This window comes from Podarcis melisellensis (assembly GCF_964234715.1).
Source record: "Podarcis melisellensis genome assembly, chromosome: 13".
Lineage (NCBI taxonomy): Eukaryota > Metazoa > Chordata > Lepidosauria > Squamata > Lacertidae > Podarcis > Podarcis melisellensis.
Window position 1 is genome coordinate 33,563,561 of NC_138545.1, and position 18,989 is coordinate 33,582,549.

Consider the following 18,989-nt stretch of genomic DNA (forward strand, 5'->3'; position numbering starts at 1 on the left):
CACAAGCAAAGACCAGAGACTGACTCTTCCTGGGACAGCAAGTGTGTTTTCCCCACAACTCCCTCCCTTCCCATCAAAGCTGCTCAGGTAAGCAGCAGGTAGACACGGCACCACTGCACAATAATTGTTCTTTAATTGCTTCTCCTCCCTGCTCAGCCGCCGTGCTCCATAATAATTTCTTTTACTCTCTCCTGTCTGAGTGCGTTGAGGGCTGGCTGAAGATGCTCCGGATAAGGCAACCGGTCTCTTGCGCCGTCCAATTGTTGTCTAAACTATCAATCAAGTGTGGCAGCTCGAGGAAATGTGGAGGGGTGGGGTGGGAAGAAGCGTTCTGCTTGCATAAACAGACCCAGTGCTTTGCTACGCTTTCTCTTTCCTCTCTCTCTCCCCCCCAACCCCAACCCTCCACCAGACAAAAAACAAAAAGTGGGGGGAGGGGGAATCTGACAACATGGAGTCCGGCCCATCAATCAAAGCAGCTGGTGGAACAACCTCTCCCTAGTGTTAATAAATACATTTCCCTTCCTTTTATTGGATGCTTGTCCTAATTTGTTTCTCCTCTGGATTTCCTCTCGTCCCCCCCCCCTTTCCGAAAGTGAAATGCTTGCCCGTTTTCCCCCTCGCTGCCACCCCCGCCAACTCCCAGCAGCCCTTGAGAAAGCAGATGTTAGGCTGCAGAAACAGAGCCAGGCTGAGGCTGGAGTGGCCCAGTAGGCCTCGGTTGCCATAGCGACTACTGAGACCGCCTGTTGTCAGCGTTGTGCCTCGTCTCGCTGGCTCAGTGATTATCTCCATCTCAGCAGCCCTCGCCATACGGTCTGGGCTATAATCAAATCCCCCCTGTTCATCCCCTCCGGAGAGCCGCACACCAACATCTCTGCCTCCCTCATGCCCCCATGATCAGAATGCATATACGTAGAGCAAGCATTCATTAGGAGACATTGCTAAGGGCCTCTCTTGAGTTTCCATTTGCAGTTGAAAGGGGTGGGAAGCAAACTGTAGAAGATAAAGCCCATGCATTTAGCCCCGCTTTAACTTCTCGTTTCGTCCAGTTTTGATCCAACAGAATCAAAGTACATGAAAATTGTTTTGCTAGGTCTGTCTGGATCTCTAATTCTGCCTTCTGTTTCCACCACAAGATAGCTGGGTGCCTCTGGATGCTCATAGCCATGGTAGAAAAATGATGGTCTGTTCATGTTGTTTGCCCTTAGCATCTGGTATACAAAGGTAAACTACCTCTTTACACAGAGGTTTTGTTTCCTAGCTTTAAAATCAATACTTCATAGAATGTCCATCACTCAGTTTACTGCTGGTATGGCCTTTAGGGGTGGTCACTTAATGGATCACCACTCACCTCCCCTCCTTTAAAAAATTGGGCAAAAGCAGCACTTATTCACATATGCTAATTCACATGTATTGATGCAAATTTAGAAATAATTGCTGTAATTATACTCTACTGATTGGCAACTTTGAGGCCCCTGCTCTCCATTCCTAGTTCTTAGATCAGATAGACCTTCAACCAGAGGACTCATGGAAATGGGGAAGAGTTCTCTGATATCCCTCGAAATGGAGGACCGTGCTGTGTTAAATAGGGTACATGGCCACCCCCTACCATGGAGTTTCAGCATAAATGTAATTTGATTCTGAAGGCACAAGATTAGACCATGATGAACGCATCCTTACAGATCAGCTGCTTATATAAACAAACAGCTGGCTCTTTTTCTGGTGCCTTGTTTTCTTTTTCTACGTAGCCATGTTTTCTTTTTTATCATGGCTAGGGGCTCTAAAGTGGCCTAGTCCACTCTGGACCTCTGATACGGCCTGCCTCAGATAAATGGAGACAAACACTGCAGAATTACTACAAGCGATGCCTGAGTTCTAGACAACTTGGAAGAACCTTCTTCCATCCTGGTGTTGCTTATTAACTGTTGCTGGAAATTACAGACCCTCCATGTATCCCTATTTTCCAGGGATAGTCCCGGATTTACAGAAGCTGTCCCAGTTTCTGATTTGATCCCTTAATGTCCCGCCTTTCCTTAGGACGTACCTATTTTCATTGGAGAAATGCTGGAGGGTATGGAGTTATGCAACCCTTGAGCCAAGGAGACAAGTACCTAAACAACCTTTAGAAGACATCTGAAGGCAGCCCTTTATAGGGAAGTTGTTCAATGTTTAATGCTTTCTTATGTTTTCTCATATTTTGGAAGTTGCCCAGAGTGGCTGGGGTAACCCAGTCAGGTGGGTGGGGTATAAATAATAATAATAATAATAATAATAATAATAATAATAATGACTTTTTTTCAGCTGGAACTCACCAGAACTCCGTTCCGGCATCTCTCAGGTGGGTGCTATTGCCATTTTAAGAGAACATTGAGGCATTCATGGTGAGTTCCGACACCTCTTTTTCTCGAAAATAGCACTAATAAGAATAATTGAATAGGATGTCCCTATTTTCATTGGAGAAATGTTTGAGGGTATGAAATTAATCAGATTCCTGAATACAGTAAGAGGCTTTTCCTTCATTGTTATTCTCAGGTCCTAAGATACCCTTCTCTGAGAACACATTCTGTTACCTCAAGGTGGCATATAGAATGAAGCCAGGCCGGGCACAGGAAGCTGCTATATTATGTTTTAAGGGGCCTGTCAACGTGATGTCCCCATCCATGACAGAAGGAGTAGCCGCACCAAGGCCCCCTTTGGTCTCCCACGGACCTGATGGGCCTTTTGTACAGCCTTTTCCAGAGTCCATTGACTGTAGCTCTGTCTTTGTCAGCTTGTCAGACGGAGGTCGAGGAAAGAGTGAGGGACTTGCTCTCAGGGCACGACAGGATAAGATGCAAGGATGAGGCACACATATTGGGTTACAGTGCTGGCAGCAGAAAGGTTCAGCAATGCAGAGATTGCCCTCGGGTTTCTGGCCCCTGCTCCTCTACTGGCTTTGTTCTTTGCATGCTTTTTATATGGGAAGTCTCTTAAGCATTGCTGACAGATGCCTCATTTGAAGTCCCTGCTTAGAGAAGGCCTTTGTGTATCCCACATAAGGAACTTCCAGATAGCAATGACAGAAGCTTTCCCCCATACTCTTGTTAGTTAAGCATATTTTTTCACTCTAGTTTCTAGATGGGTACAAGACCCAGTACAGCCCTAGAAATATACAGTGGTGCAGAAAAATTGGTTGCTGCAAGATGAGTTGACCTAGCATGCCTCGAAGTTCTACAATTTACCATTTATTGTTTTTAAATATTTGTACAGCTTTTGCATGTACAGGCATTCTAGTCTCGTGTGGGGACACCTGTACTGTTCAAGCAGCAACAGTTGGCCAAACACACAAGTCTTCCATTTTTCTCCTCTCCTACCATCATAATTCAGTACTTGAATGTTCTCTACTATATTAGGTCATGAGAACCAAGGCAGTAAAAACCTGAAACAAGTCAATCCACCCGACTTGCTGCTGCTCTTAATAAACCCCTGAGCAAACTGATAACTGTTTGTTTGGTTTTTTAAAAAAGGTTGAATCCTTACAGATGAAAAAGAAAGCACTCCGCTAATTTTAAAATTGTCTGTAGAATCAGAATTGGATCCTAAGGGTCATCTAGTACAATCTCATACAGTGCAGGAGTCACAGCTAAACAATCTCTGACAGATGGTCATTTAAGCTTTGTTTTAAAACTTCCAATGAAGGAGAGTCCACCACCTTCTGAGGTAGCTTGTTCCACCATCAAACAGCTCTTACCACTAGAAAGTTCTTCCTGATGGTGTATCTTGCATTATTCTTGATTACTATTTTCCACCCAGGTTAAGTCTCTCCCCCCACCCCAAGTTACACTACTGGCCTAGTTCTGCAAATTTACTATTTATTTGCCGTATACCACTTTTCTGTTCAGAGAGCATCTGATGGCACCTGCCATCCAAATCAGTAGCCAGTCAAGACTGTGTGTCCCAAAACAGCACAACACCTCCAGTAAGTACAGTGGTACCTCAGGTTAAGTACTTAATTTGTTCCGGAGGTCCGTACTTAACCTGAAACTGTTCTTAACCTGAAGCACCACTTTAGCTAATGGGGCCTCCTGCTGCTGCTGTGCCGCCAGAGCACGATTTCAGTTCTCATCCTGAAGCAAAGTTCTTAACCTGAAGCACTATTTCTGGGTTAGTAGAGTCTGTAACCTGAAGCATATGTAACCTGAAGCGTATGTAACCTGAGGTACCACTGTAATGGACTTAATAGCATATGCATTGGGAATCTCATGTGAGCGAACAGGCAGAAAGTGTATTTCATTTCTATCTACAAACTTGAAAACATAAGAAAAGCCCTACTGGATCTGACAAAGGGTGTATCTTGTCCAGAATCATGTTTCTATTGTGTTTGACCAGCCATTTTCAGAAGACCCTTCAGGGTATGAAGCCAACAGCCTTCCCATGTTGTTTGTGTGGTCAAGGCTGGGTTGCTGCAATGCACTCTAAAAACAAAACCATGCTGATAAAATGGTGCCAACCCAAAAGGTGACAGTGGACATGTCCTGAAATAGCTGTGAGTGTCTTCACCCACCTAATGCATTATTGAGCAAACCAACCTCATCAAAAAAGCTGAAGACTAGTGCTAAGGCAAACTACACTTGCAGAGCTTGTGCTACTGTTTAGGGTTGCCATATTTAAAGAAGTAAAAATCCAAACAACAAAAAATTGTGGAGCTTTTGGGAGCCATACACTTCCTGGTTCTATTTGCAAAAACCCAGACATTTTGCTGAGTTTTAACCCCCCCCCCCCAAATGCTAATTTCGCTGTTGCAGTTCTGGAAATGTCTGGGAAAGACTACTACTGATAGATTTTTAAAACATGATTCTATTACAATTGAGATATTATGCATTTTGAAAAGAGACAGAAGAACTATGGGAGAACCAAGATTAGATGACAGCATCAGATAGGTTCCCCTATCATTGACACACAATTGGTTGGGGTTTCTTTGCATAATAGCTTCTAAGCTGAATCATTACAGAAAAGGAACAGTTTGCTTGAGCAATAAGAACTTGGCATTTCAACAGTGGCACCTGCTGAGATCCTCCACCATTCTTAACTTGCCCCAGTTTTTAACAAAGAGATGGTAATTTTTAAAAACTACAGCCACAACCCCCTACAATTATATAGTTTACTAGATGGCATTTTTTATATTTGAACCTGCGTGGGTCTTGGGAATATCTATATATATTTGGTATCACTGTACAACACAGTTGCCAACTTATTTTAGCCAGCCTCTTCTCTGGTCTCTTTAGCAACTGCCATTGCATCTCCGTTCATTGAAAATGTTCATTGGCTGGTTTCTGGAGATCAAGTTGCTGTTAAAAGCACAAGTGCAAGACCAGACCTACCACCACCCACTGGCCAGTTCATCCTACTGCAAGATACCCAGCAATATGTGTTTATAATAAGACCCATTATTATTAATCGTCCTGCTGCAGTATGATTAATTGTTATTCTTGAGAATCCCTTTTTCTCCACCTTTTGTTTTGACAAAGCTGGCAGTAGGTATGGGCACATCTGTCAGTTTGGGTTCTCTCCGTTTCTCATTGTGCAAATCTTCAGTTCTCTACATTGTCTCAGCAATCTGCACTTTTAGAAAAATCCTTGTGAAAAATTCATCAGCATTTTAGTGCGAATTTCTCCTAATGTAAACATGTTTGTATGCAGTTTGGGCCAATACACAGAGTTTTGTAAGCAGTTCAGGTGGCGCTGTGGGTTAAACCACAGAGCCTAGGACTTGCCGATCGAAAGGTCGGCGGTTCGAATTCCCGTGACGGGGTGAGCTCCCGTTGCTTGGTCCCAGCTCCTGCCAACCTAGTAGAATCATAGAGTTGGAAGAGACCACAAGGGCCATCGAGTCCAACACCCTGCCAAGCAGGAAAGTAGTTCGAAAGCACACCAAAAGTGCAAGTAGATAAATAGGTACCACTCCAGCGGGAAGGTAAACGGCGTTTCCATGCGCTGCTCTGGTTCGCCAGAAGCGGCTTATTCATGCTGGCCACATGACCCGGAAGCTGTACACCAGCTCCCTTGGCCAATAAAGCGAGATGAGCACCGCACCCCCAGAGTCAGTCATGACTGGACCTAATGGTCAGGGGTCCCTTTACCTTTATCCCTAATATAATGCATAATTGTATGCTGCTTTCAGGAGTATATGTATTTTTAAGCTCACTGTCTTCTAAAATGTGGGTTTTATACACATTGTATGGCTGGAGAACCCCATTGCAACATCTGCAGAAGTCTGAGTTTCAAAGGAGAATTGTGTTTTGGTCTGTGTATTGGTTCAAGAAGTGTGAATTGGATAACTTATCATTAAACTGGAAACAGAATCAAATCCCCCACATTCACCATCCTTGCCTGCCAGGGCCTGTTACTTGGCTCTTTCACAGGTCCCATTCATTTCAATCAGAATTGCACAGGAGAACTTTCCAGCAGATGTCCAACTAGATGTGTCATAATTGTGCAAAGTGCTTCCCCGCCTTTTTCGTTTAAAGTAAATAGCAGCGACGAAGAGCCCCGTCCCACACTGGGTGTGGATTTAACCCTTTGCTCCTGTCATGATCTGAATCCAAATCCCCCACCCCCTTTGCAGATACTAAAGTTCCAAAGAGAATATTGGGAGAGAAGCTCCAATATTTCTATGCCCCCCTGCTTTTCATTGTGAGTGTTTTGTGGGTAGGGAAGCTCAGGCCAAAAGCAGCTGTCTTCGAGCTCCCTCTCCTGGTAAAAACCATCAAACTCCTGGAGTTGCGGCTGCAAATGTTTGGCAAAGTAAAGGGCATTTTATCCCCCAGCCCACCCGTTGGGGAAACACTAAACTTGGAATATAAACCAGGACTCAACTCTGGAATGTGTGGATTTAAATGGAAGAAGAAGGTGCTATTAAGTCGCTGTAGATGTGGCTGTCAATTTGTCCCTGGCCCAGCCCTCCTCCTAAACTTTAGCAGGCAGACCCATTTCCCACCTCTTACCTCCCATGCCAGTCAAAACTTCCCTTGTGTAATTTCTGTATGACAGTCTACTGTTAAGGGAAAGGTTAGGAACACAGCTGGGGGTCCGGGGGAATGGGGCAACCCTATATGCAGAATCCAGCTGAAAGCGGAGCACAGCTCTTTTGATGCAACTGGATGTTGTTTGCGTTGTTGCCGATTTGGCACATGAGAATGCTGAGTCCCCTTGCTCTGCTGTAATTAGGTCTGAAAGAAGCATTCTATTGTAAGCAATTAATAGGTTGCTTTGCGTGTTTGGTTGTGTAGGGAGGTGTCAAGTCTGCAGACCCCAAAAAGCTAGCAACTCTCATCTCACTTTTCCATCTGCTGAGAAGGTTTTCGTATTGTTTCAAAAATGTGCTGAACCTGTTTGATGAGAGGTGACAATGGGAACGAAGAAATGTTTTTCTCACACCACTGGAAGTTAAAGAAATTATCTTAAGCTGAAGTTAGACAATAGTTGTAAAGGAAGTTGAAAGTGATTTGAGACACATTTTACTTACTGTTCCCTTTGATCAATCAGGTTTAGGTTTTTGAAATACAAAAACCTGCCAAACCTCTTTACCGGAGGCAGAAAGGGATTGAATGTACACAGTACAAGTAGCACCTTTCAAGATTTCATTGATGCTCTAAAAACAAACCTCATCTTAATCAGCAATCACCATCTTTTATATAGATGTTGAAGTGCTCAAAGTCCTTCACGCAATGCAACTGATGTCTACGTCTCAGTAATTAGGGTTAAAAGTTCTGAGCAGGCCCAGTTATCAGTACTTCTTACAGTGTTAAACTGAGCTTCACTCTCATGAGGACTGCAGGAAATACCTTATTCCTTGCTTTGCGCACACCTAGAATTGCAGATCTGACTGCAGAAACCTGTTTCCACAGAAGTTTTCTGGGTTTTCTGGACTGGAGTGTGCATTTTAACAATGGCTGGGAAACAAAAGAGATTTCAAGTGGTAGGGGGAAATGGTAAGAGATCACTGGGGATGAGAACTGGTGAAGGCTAATTTGCTTTGCACAGATATAGGAGACAAGAAGGGGGCAAGAGGGCACCCCCCCCCCCGTATTCTTTGGAGAACTCACTCCACTGATATAATATCATTTATGTTTCCTCGTTTTGTGAACAAGCATTTGAAACTGGGGAAAGGGAGGAAGGGAAACCCACTGATGAGGCTCTTGGTTTTCTCAAGGGACTGAACTGCTTAATTAATCATAAAGTCCTCCCTCAGCAGGAGCAGCCCAGCTGTGATGCTAGCCAATCCTTGAGAAGTCCATCCATCACTGTCAATACTAAGGACCAATCCGTGAGAAGGTGCCCTGTTGACTGTCAGCCAATGGCATAGGCTTGTGTTCAGGATAGAAACTATAAAAACAGAGGCTGATGAGAATTAATTCTCCGTTATTTGATTCTCCTGTTCCTGGAACTGCTAAAACGAACAAAGTTTATGTTCAGATTTTATTTATTGGTTTGTTTAAAAAACCACCAAGAAACACATACACTTTCTCATTCAGATTTTGAGATTTCATGCCTGCAAATAGGTACTGGGAAATCAGAAGACTTCAAAATCTGAATTTTAAATTTTGTCAGATATGTGCCTAGCTGTTATTTATTTTTATGCCGTGATGATGATGATTTGTCTTGAGAATCTTTTGATAAAAGGGCAGTACAGTATATACATATAAACATATGTCTATACAGTATTCTCAAATGTTATGTATTTTAAAGAGACTAAACTAGATACGATCTGCAATTCAAATTTTAATAGGAACAAATTTAATAGGAGGGAGTGGTGTTGTGTTGCATAGGGAAATCATTTGTGAGATTCCCCCCCCCCTAAAAATTGCTACAGCCTAATATTTAGGGATTTATTTATTTTTTTAAAGTTGATTAAAAATGAAGGATTTTCTGCTTCAAAATTCAAAATAACCTTCTAAAGGATAAAAGCAAAATTTAAAATATCTCCATTGATAAAATTAAACAGTTTAATATAATCTCAGAAGCCAGGTGTTTGACTTGAAGTTTGAAAAATATGGTTCTTGGGGATTTCAGCTTATTAAATTTAGGTGGGGTATGGATTTCAAATATAATTCCAAGTTTTCGGATACAAGGTTCAACAGAGAGCGAAGGAGCCCCTCCCCCAACACCGCTCAGTTCTATCTTACTACAAAAGAGGTTGCAGAGGAAATAAATGTGTGATGCTTTTCCTTATCTTCCGGGTGAGGAAGAGAGTTTAACTATTTAGTTCCAAAATGCACAATAAGGCAATACCTTTACTAGGCCATCTAAGATGTCACAAAATAGTGTGCAAGCGTTCAAGTTCTCCAGAACTCATAATTAGGTTAGATTGTAAATCGTGTGTGTGTAAGTTGGCTGATATTGAAGCCATACAGACAGCTTTTAGGTAGCCTTAACATGGCAGAATGTAGCAGAAATGCAAATGATGCTATACGAGGTGCTATATAGATTGTAGGTTGTATCCAGAACTCCTGAAATGAAGAAACATGGCACTGATTGATCCTTCATTTTTTTTTAAAAAAAAAAAGATTAATCAATCTATCATCCAATATTTGGTAGTTGTGATGTGATGATTTAATTAGTGAGGGTGCTGTGCATTTTGAGTGGGGTGCATGCCTATTGTACGGATTTTTAAAAACTGGATTGAAGTTGTAGTAAGGAACCAGTAGTTTTTGTAAATCACAGTATAAATGTCAGAAATTGAAGCTTGTCAGCATTCCTCAGTGAATCCTGTCAATGCCTCTTCTAGTAATTGTCTAGCAATTATTTTTCCACTGAATTCTGACAGTCTCAACAATCTCACTTTTTTTTTTTACATTCACACAGTTAAATATGTTTGACAGGAGTAACTTGTAATTGCCCAATCAGCCACTGTGGGTCGCTGTTCCAGTATCTGGCTGGGGGAGTAATTAAAACTGTTTATTTGATTAAGGTAGGAATGCTGGGTTGATGGAAAGATGCTTTATTCTTCTGGCCTCTTATGTGGGCATGAGTTTCCGAAAGAGTTTGTCCAGAACTGAAATATATTTTTGTGAGTTATTCACTGCATATTATACACTATCTGCTGCAGAGTCTGGAATTAACTACCACATGCTCTTTTGAGACTCATGACTGCAACACACTATGGAGTCCTAAATTTGTGGAGTGGGAGAATTTTTAAAAAAATATATATATTGGGGCAGAAATACATGAACAAGACATACAGATGCCACAAATAATCTTATTGAGAAGTACACAGAAGGTACAGTCATACCTTGGTTTTCGAACAGCTTAATTCTCAGATGTTTTGTTTCCCAAACACCACAAACCCAGAAGTGACTGTTCCAGTTTGCGAACTATTTTTGGAAGCCAAACGTCCGACGGAGCTTCCTGCAGCCAATCAGAAGCCGTGCCTTGGTTTCTGAACGTTTTGGAAGTCGAACAGACTTCCAGAACGGATTCCATTCGACTTCCAAAGTACGACTGTATTTCTTTTATCTCAGATTTGTAATAAATTGAGGTGGCCTTGCAATGGGCAGGCAATCTGGGGCTGTGGGTGACCCACTTAAATTAATGAGCTTATATTAGTTGTGCCCATTAACTTCAATGAGTAGGTCTAGCGTTGACTACCACCCTGTTTCTCTGCTAGTGGCAAGGGTCATTTTAATTGCAGGTACATATCGGCTGTCAGAGGTTCTTAGGGTGTTGCTAAACACTTAAAAGACTTGAGTCATAACATTTGCATGTGCTAATTTATATGTATAGATACAAATTTAGGCAGAGGGTGGTGTGTGTTTTTTTTGGGGGGGGGAGCAAACTCTGACTCTTGTCAGGGCATATTCTGATCCATGGAGTGCCAACAGGATTTTCTGGGCCCAATACGTGGTATAGTGTGCTTTGCAATGTGCCCAACTGCCCTGTAAGCAGGGGGCTTGAATTGTTGAAAAGGGAAGGGTCAGCACAAAAGACCCAGGACTCGGATAACCAATCTGGTTCTCTCTACAGCAGGCATAGGCAAACTTAGCCCTCCAGATGTTTTTGGCCTACAACTCCCATGATCCCTAGCTAGGAGGACCAGTGATTAGGATCCCCTTCCCAGTGCTTAATGTCTAAAAGAAGAGAGTGGGAGTCAGGGCTGGATTTAGGTTTGATGAGGTCCTAAGCTACTGAAGGTAATGGGGCCCTTTATATGTCCAGCTGTCCTTTGTCAACAACATTTTATGAGAGAGAGAGAGAGAGAGAGAGAGAGAGAGAGAGAGAGAGAGAGAGAGAGAGAGAGACTATATATATTTCTATATATAGGCACCCTATATATAGAAATGAGCAAACCAGTGATATTTTAGGGAGCAGGCTAGCAGACAGGGCCCATTACTTACATCATAGGAGCTTACACAACACAAAACACTGTTGCTGTATGTAGCTTTTATTTTATTTGTTTTTTATCTTATATTTTGGAAATGTACACCCAGACTTTTTTCATTTATTTTTTGGGGGGACCCCCAAGAGAGTGGGGCCCTGAGCTATAGCTTGTTCAGCTTATATGTAAATCCAACACTGGTAGGAGTGTGTGTGTGTGTAGCCTAATGATGCACTATCATAGGATGTATTGTGTGGCAGCACCCAGGTATCTTTATTCCTAGATATGAGTGGTAGCTGTTTGTGGCTGCTACTGAATGATGCCGAGAATGCACTCTCCACATGCTTAAAGGCACTCATGATGACTACTTTGCACATTCTAAGGCCTAATCCTGGCACTGAAAGAGGTCCTATCTCAAATCCCACTTCACTCACATAGTTTACCGCACAACCTTATTTAGCCATCGTTTCACACTCACTATCAAAGCATCAATAGTCCTCATGCGCCTAACATTCTGCATTCTTTCCCCCCATGAACATTGCTACTAATGAGCAAAATTAGAGGAATTCTCAGTGTACTCCTATACATTGCTAGTGAAAAGTAAGGCCCATTAAGTTCAGTGGGGCAAGGACTTACTCCCAGGTAAGCGAGTGTATAGGATTGCAATTTCAAAAGCTCCATACCAGGATGCTATCTGCTAGCCACAGGGGAAATGGTGAGTGTCAAATGACCTCAAGGCTGAATTGATTCTTATTTAAAACAGAGGTGCAAGGTCCTGTGCATGAAATGTAACAAGCAAAGGATAAATAATGAACTGACATTTGCACTTAGCCTTGGCCACCTGCCTCCACCTGGAGATTGTCTTCTATGAGATGCCCTAGCAACGTGTCCAGCACAAAGGTTCATTTTTCCAACATCAGGAACTGGTTTTGAGTGTTATGACATGCCATTCTGCACTAGCTGAATAATAAGAAGCAGTATGAGTGCAAGTGACCTGCAGGGGAAATATTCTGAGGTTTTAAAAATTATTATTTTAAAGCAGAACAGCTTTTCTTTTACAGTAGATTCAGATATTCAAAAGAGAATTATAACATGCACAACGAAGCTAAGCTGCTCTGAGCATAGCTGTCAACTTTCACCCTTTTAAAAGGGAAAATCCTATTTGGAATAAGTGAATTTCCCTTTTTAAAAAAGGGAAACGTTGACAGCTATGTCTCTGAGTCTGGTCAATGTGGCTGGATGAGAGACTGCCTGGAGAACCATAAATAGAGCCTTGGATGCAATGGAAGAAAGGCAGACTGTTGTGAGGAGTTTCTATCAGATTTCTGTCGCAAGGGGGTCTGAGTGTGGGTTGTCCTGAGGCAATACCTGGGGAAACTTCTTAGGCTTGGTGGTTTTTGGTTTAAGCATGGTTTGTTAACTAGTAATGTTCAGGTGATGTGCCTCCATAGGAGCTAAGATGGTCCAAGAAGGCTAAGTGGTAGTTGACTCATCCTTATCTCACCCACAGCCAGAGAGAAGTGTAAACTAGGTTTGTATATTAAAGCAAAGCCACAACTGAGAAAGAGGCTGAGGGGGACAGAGCTGGGTTTGTGTTCTGTAAGTGTCTTAGGGTGCTGGCATGGGCATAGCCAGGGTGGGCAGGGGGCAGCTGCCCCCCTAAATCAATCAAAATCAATACAAATCTGCGGTTCTGACCCTGCCCCTAACAAAAGCCTGTCCCCACTAACAAAAATCCTGGCTACACCCATGGGTGCTGACCGTCTCCCTAGATATCTGATGGAAACCAGTGTGGTGTAGTGGTAAGAATGTTGGACTAAGAAAACCAGGGTTCAAATCCCCACTCAGACATGAAATTCACCGGGATAACATTGGGCCTACTGCCCAGACTTGGTGCACATGCCAAAGTGGTGCATTTATGTGTGTGTCAGTACGCTGGTGGATGTTGCCCGTCTTGTGCCAGCAGCGGATGTCTGCATACCCATCGCTGCTGATCCAAGGAGTGGGAAGTGTTAGGAAACTGCCTTATTCTGTGTCAGACCGATATCTAGCTGAATATTGCCTGCACTGAACTGGAAGCAGCTCTTGGGGGTTTCAGGCAAGGGGCGTTCCCAGCCCTGCCTGGAGATGCTGGGGATTGTACCTGGGCCTTTCTGCATGCTCTGCCGCTGAGTTTCAGCCCATCCTCAAGTGTCGCTGCACAAGAGGCCAGCACAGTTATGAGCCAAGATGAGGCGTGCAGCTTGGATGCTCTCTGCCCATGGAGGCAAAGAGATCTGATCCACAATGCACAGTTCCATCAGGAAGCCCTGTTGAAATAGATGGGAGCTGTGCAAAAGACTTCTCTTCATTTCCATGAGGCTTCTACTGGAGGACATCTTGGTAATTGGTAATTGTACCCAAGGAAGAAGAGGGACCTTTTAGATTTCTTATGCCAGGCCCTAGCTGGGCCTGTTCTGTATACCTGCTACCTTGGCTGGATCAGAGCCCAAGTGTTTTCTCTGACGTTTTCTTACAAACAAGCTATAGATTACTGCTGCAAATTTGACAAACTTCCAGCTCTGTTCCGGGCCTGATGAGCTAAACCTAATGGAATCCCCTCTTCAAGGTGAGGGAGCCCTGTCCTCATCTGCATTTGGCCCCCCTAGTGATGAGGAGGGGGAGCCTACACAGCTACAGTCTGTGGAAAGTGAGCTTGGGCTTGCTGCCTGCTGCTCTCTGCTATTATGATTTTATTTTATTTATTTAGGGAGTTGTATCCAGCTCTTCATGGCAAAAAAAAGCCTTTACAAAGTGGCTGATAGCATCTGCATTTCGTATCTGGTAATCATGGAATTGTAGAGTTGGAAAGGACCGTGAGGGTTATCTAATTCAACCCCCTGAAATACAGGAATACAGGGTTCAAACCCACAACCCTGAGATTAAGAGCCTCTGAGCATTGAACTATAAATTTCAGCTTTCTGGTCTTCTAGGGAATCACCCCGCTACCAATTATGTGGAAGAAAACAGGACAGGGGATAGAAAGCCTGACCAATACGTTTTTTCTAAGGGCAGTACCAAAGACAGGGAATCCCATCTCACTGCTCAGCAGTTTACCCAGTGTTTTCCTTCCTCATATAGCACCATGCATGATCATATTATAAGCAGCAGTGACAGGTGTCTTGGTGTTTAAAACCCTTTGGTTAATTCCCTGAAAGAGAAGGCCAAAACCTGCTTGGATGCCATTATCTCTGACATGGGAGCACTAAGCCCTTCATCCCAGATGTGCAGAAGCCAGTTAAGGTTTCTTGGAGGTGAGCTGAATGCACTCTGCACGTGCTCAGATACACTCTGCTATTGACATGCTCCATTAATACGCGTGCAACACACAACCTCCTAAGACAGCAGCATAAAAGCATCCCAGTTCAGAACAGAAAAGATAAAACACTAGGCAGTGAAAACCCAAATCCAGGGGCTTAACACAGCCTGAACCCATCTGAGGAGAAACTGTTGGGATTTTGTGTGGATCAAATGTGAAACGACCAATGTTTGCCAGTAGGTGGCGATGCAGGACCACAAATCCGCTTCCTGATCCCAGGGACAAATTTGTGTTTCTAAAGAGGGAGAGGGTGGTGGAAGAAGCAGCAGGCCAGGAGAGGGTGCTAAGGACCTTTGCTTTCCATAGGATAAATTTCATACAGCTGAATCAGGCAACCTTGTCTGTCACTCAGGATGCCACTGCACACCAAGGGCAATGGGGGAGGATCGTGATTGGACTCCAGCAAACTATTGCTAATAGGGTTTGCACCACCATGGCTTCACAATCCACAGTTGCACCAGTTCATTCCTTTCCTGCTTTTTCCGTTGCTGTTTACCCCAACTTTGTTTTTTCGCCCTCTCTTAATCCTAATATATCCTTCCCACCCTGTTTTCTTCCTTCTTAGCAGTGGTGCTGTTGGTGTAGGACTTGGGAGCAGAAGCCCAGGGCCCCACCAAGCAGAATAAACAGGCCTGGCTGACCATGTTTTCTAAGCAAGCAAAACAGTACACATTAAAAGAGCCTCTGCCCTGTAAGACCATTAAGTCCATTGTCTAAAATTACCGGCGAAAGCAACTCCGCTTTCTAGCATGATGCACAAGTCCTCTTGAAAGCAGCTGTAATCAAATTCACCTCTTTTTTTTTAATGCTTCAAAAGTTTAATTTAGTTGTAGAAGAGCATATAAATCAAAGCAGCAATTCTCAAACTTTCTGCCCTCAGGATCCACTTGAGTAAGAGGACTGGAATTTGCTGGGGCCTGTCAGTCACAAAATAGTGTTAGATGGAGGTAGATGGCTTTTACCGACTTCTCTTTCTACCGATATCTAATCCATCCTTGGAAATTGCTTTGTTCTTTTGCCAGGACAATTTCCCTTGTGGCAAGGAGTTCCACAGCTCTGCTTTCCTCAAGTTTCCTCAAACAGGCATTTGCTCTTGAGGTGTTGTGACTCAGCCTCTCCATTTTAAGCTGATTTGCTTTAAGTGGAAAAGCCTTTTTGTTTTATATTTTTTCCCTTCCCATCCCCACGTCTCTTAAAAATATTTTACCTGTCTTTTATGATTTCTTCTCCCACTCTTGTCACATGCAAATTGTACTCTATCCCCCCTGCACCGCAAAAAAACCCACTGGTTTATTTCATCTTTCCTCTCCTGTCCTTTTGCATTCAGTTACTTTTCCTAGAATACCTTTTCTTTCTTACCCATTCCTTTCTATTCCCTGTTTGTTTACTATCAATAATAAATATATTTCTAATATCTAACATCAATCACTTTGCGATTTCCTTCAACACCTCCTCTGGCCCTTTCCCATCACAGGAGGGATGATCTCCTGTCCACCTGCCACCCCAGCCTGCAATTGCTGTCTTCCGGCAAACTTTACTCAGCATTTAAGTAGTTGTAGGTGCAAACCTTGGTTGGGCCCAAAGGCTACAGCACAGGTAGAAGGTTGGGACAGGCAAGGCAGGATGAACTGGCAGGCCATAATACTGAAGCCCACCTGAAAATGAGCCCACATCCTGGGCTGCTGTTTGAGAAACACCGATTCAGAGCATATTGCTTCGCCATCATTTTTGCACACCTGGGCTGAGGGAACGTGCCTTCCAGAAAGGTTTTTGTCCTAGCACCTGATTTTGTTACAATCTCCAGATGTTAGAAATGCAGACTCAGAATTTTACATCCTTTCCTCCCTCCGTGTCTTTTTAATGGACGTGTTTCAGTTCCCTGTGATTTTCAAATCAAAACAGTTCTCTGGCCTCTGTTGACCCCCCCCCCCCTTTCTGGTGTATTTACATACATTGGCCATGTAGTCATGCAGAAGGAAGTTTCCTCATCTGCTAGGCTGCGAGCGCTCGCTTTGGTCCTAATGTGAAACAAATGCTATGTCCTCCCATTCCCCCACCCCATCCTCGCCCACCCATGCTATAAATAAAGGAGCAAGGCCAAATCTTGCTGCAAAAACAACAAACTTTGGCTCCACGCAGCAAGCTGCACGCAAAGCGGCCCCTGAAAGAAAAACATTTAAGTACAATAAAATGCATCATATGGCCTGTAGCTGGGGAGTCATTTATGGATGACTTATTAACCTTTCCCAAACCAGGCTCTGTGGTGGCAGGGCGAGAGATGGTACAGTGATTTCACTTACAATTCCCTGCTGTTTGGGGAGAATGAAGACTACTGCTCTGTTCAACCTCGGAACCCAATCCAATGGTCTGATGTGCAAGGCAATGGGAAGACCAGGTTAGGGCTGTCACCTGGCCCTGATCCAGTGCCCTGACACACATAGGAATTGAGCAAAGGAGGAATCACCTCCACCCTTATTTTATTCATTTGCTGATTGCATTTACATCCCACTTTTTTCCTCCAAAGCAGCATACATTTGGTTCCCCCTGCTCCTCATTAAATCCTCAAAACCCTGTCCGTAAGGCAGCGATTGGCCCAAGGTCACCTAGAGAGCTTCACAGCTGAGTGGGAATTCGAACCCAGGCCCTAGGCCGAGAGTCAGTTAACCACACTGGCTCTCAGTGCTGCATCAACCTGTGTGTGCAATAAATATTTGGAGACTGATGTGTTATGCCTGGCTGTGAGGAAGAGGGCCTTCTCAGGTGCATTCCAGCAGTGCTGAGAAAGACCCCCTAATTGAGACCCTGGAGAGCTGTTGACAGTCATTGTTAGTGAAGCTACAATTGTCTCATTCAGCATAAGGCAGCGTTCCACGTTCCCTTGTGAATGGCGTTTTTGGCGCTTTGGTAGAGTGCAACACATGAAAATTGGAAGCAGACCATTTAACTCAATATTGTTACCATCTACACTGCAGTGGCTTTGCAGGGTTTCAGACGGGATTCTCGCCCATCCCTACCTGTATATGCCTGAGATGAACGTGGAGGAAGCCTGTGTTCTTCCACTGAGCTGTGCAAAGCACACAGTGCACAGACCATTAAGGAGCATGCATAGGCTTGGGTGTGGAGAGCAGGCCTAGTTGGGTTCGTCGTACTAAGCGACAAGATCCAGAGCGAGTCAAAGTGGAGTCGGCAGGATTTGAACACCATTATGTCTTAATGGTTGGCGATTTGGGTGTCGGAGCTGGGAAAGGCAGAGGAGACTGAACAAGCACAATTGTGCAAACCCCACTGTAGTCTACAGGAGCAGTGCAAGAATATCGCTTTGCAGCAGACATGCAGGAAGGATGGAGCCTGTTTGTGTACTAGAGGCAGCCCAACTTTGATAGGCAAGGTGAGGCGGCCACCCCAAATGATTGTCGCTGAGTGAGAAGGGTTGGCGAGACAAGAGTCACTCCATGGGACTCAAGTCCTCCAGAAGGTTCTCCTAGAGCAGCTCCACAGAGGTGCCAACCTCCTGGACAATTCATTTCAATGGGGTTTGCAGAGAACTTTCTGTGGGATTATGCCTGTGTGCACAGCATGTGTTTCTGTTTGGGGTGCCATTTGCATTGGACTCCTTGAGGATTTTAACTGGAAGTTTCTGAGCAGATCTGGGGGCTTGGGCTGGCTCTTGATGCACAGAAAAAGGCTCATTATAAAACAACAACCACCACCAATGCTGCAATGGCTGCACCTGGCAGGTACGAAAGCAACCAGTTTTGTCAGTAAACCACTTTATCAAGGTAGTATATTGGAAGACCAAGGTCCCATGGCCAACCCTCTACCACAAAATAGCCATTGCCATGGCTTCTGCATCACACTTCTCTATTGAATGCAAGTTGGCAACTGTGTTTGGGGGGTTGAGGAGGAGGGACAGTTGCCATTGCCCAATTGTCCATTTTCTTCAGAACAATAAGCAAGTCTTTACTGCAAGCAAAGGTTTTTACTTTACTGCAAGCAAGGATCACATTAACAAATGGGAGACACTGAGAAAGCATATGATTATCTCAGGACTGCAATGTCATTATATCCCAGAAGAGGTCAGGCAAGGGAAGTTTAGAGTGAAGGAATTGTGAAGGAACCAGAGCAAAAAAATTAAATTAAAACTGCACCTCTGAAATATTACTTAGATGGATCAACCTGATTTGACTTTTCAGGCTTACCACGCCATTTCATTAATTCCAGTAATGCAGTTGTTAGGCAGAACTGGATTAGCAGGAATTATGGGAGTTGTAGTCC

General features: G+C 43.8%; 1 long non-coding RNA gene across 1 annotated transcript; it reads left to right on the forward strand.

The window, feature by feature from the left end:
- Window positions 1-2,383: 2,383 nt before the first annotated feature.
- On the forward strand, window positions 2,384-17,195 carry LOC309355159. Its single transcript, XR_014162445.1, has 3 exons — window positions 2,384-3,973; window positions 15,611-15,661; window positions 16,189-17,195. It is a non-coding gene; the product is annotated as an uncharacterized lncRNA (long non-coding RNA).
- Window positions 17,196-18,989: the final 1,794 nt, after the last annotated feature.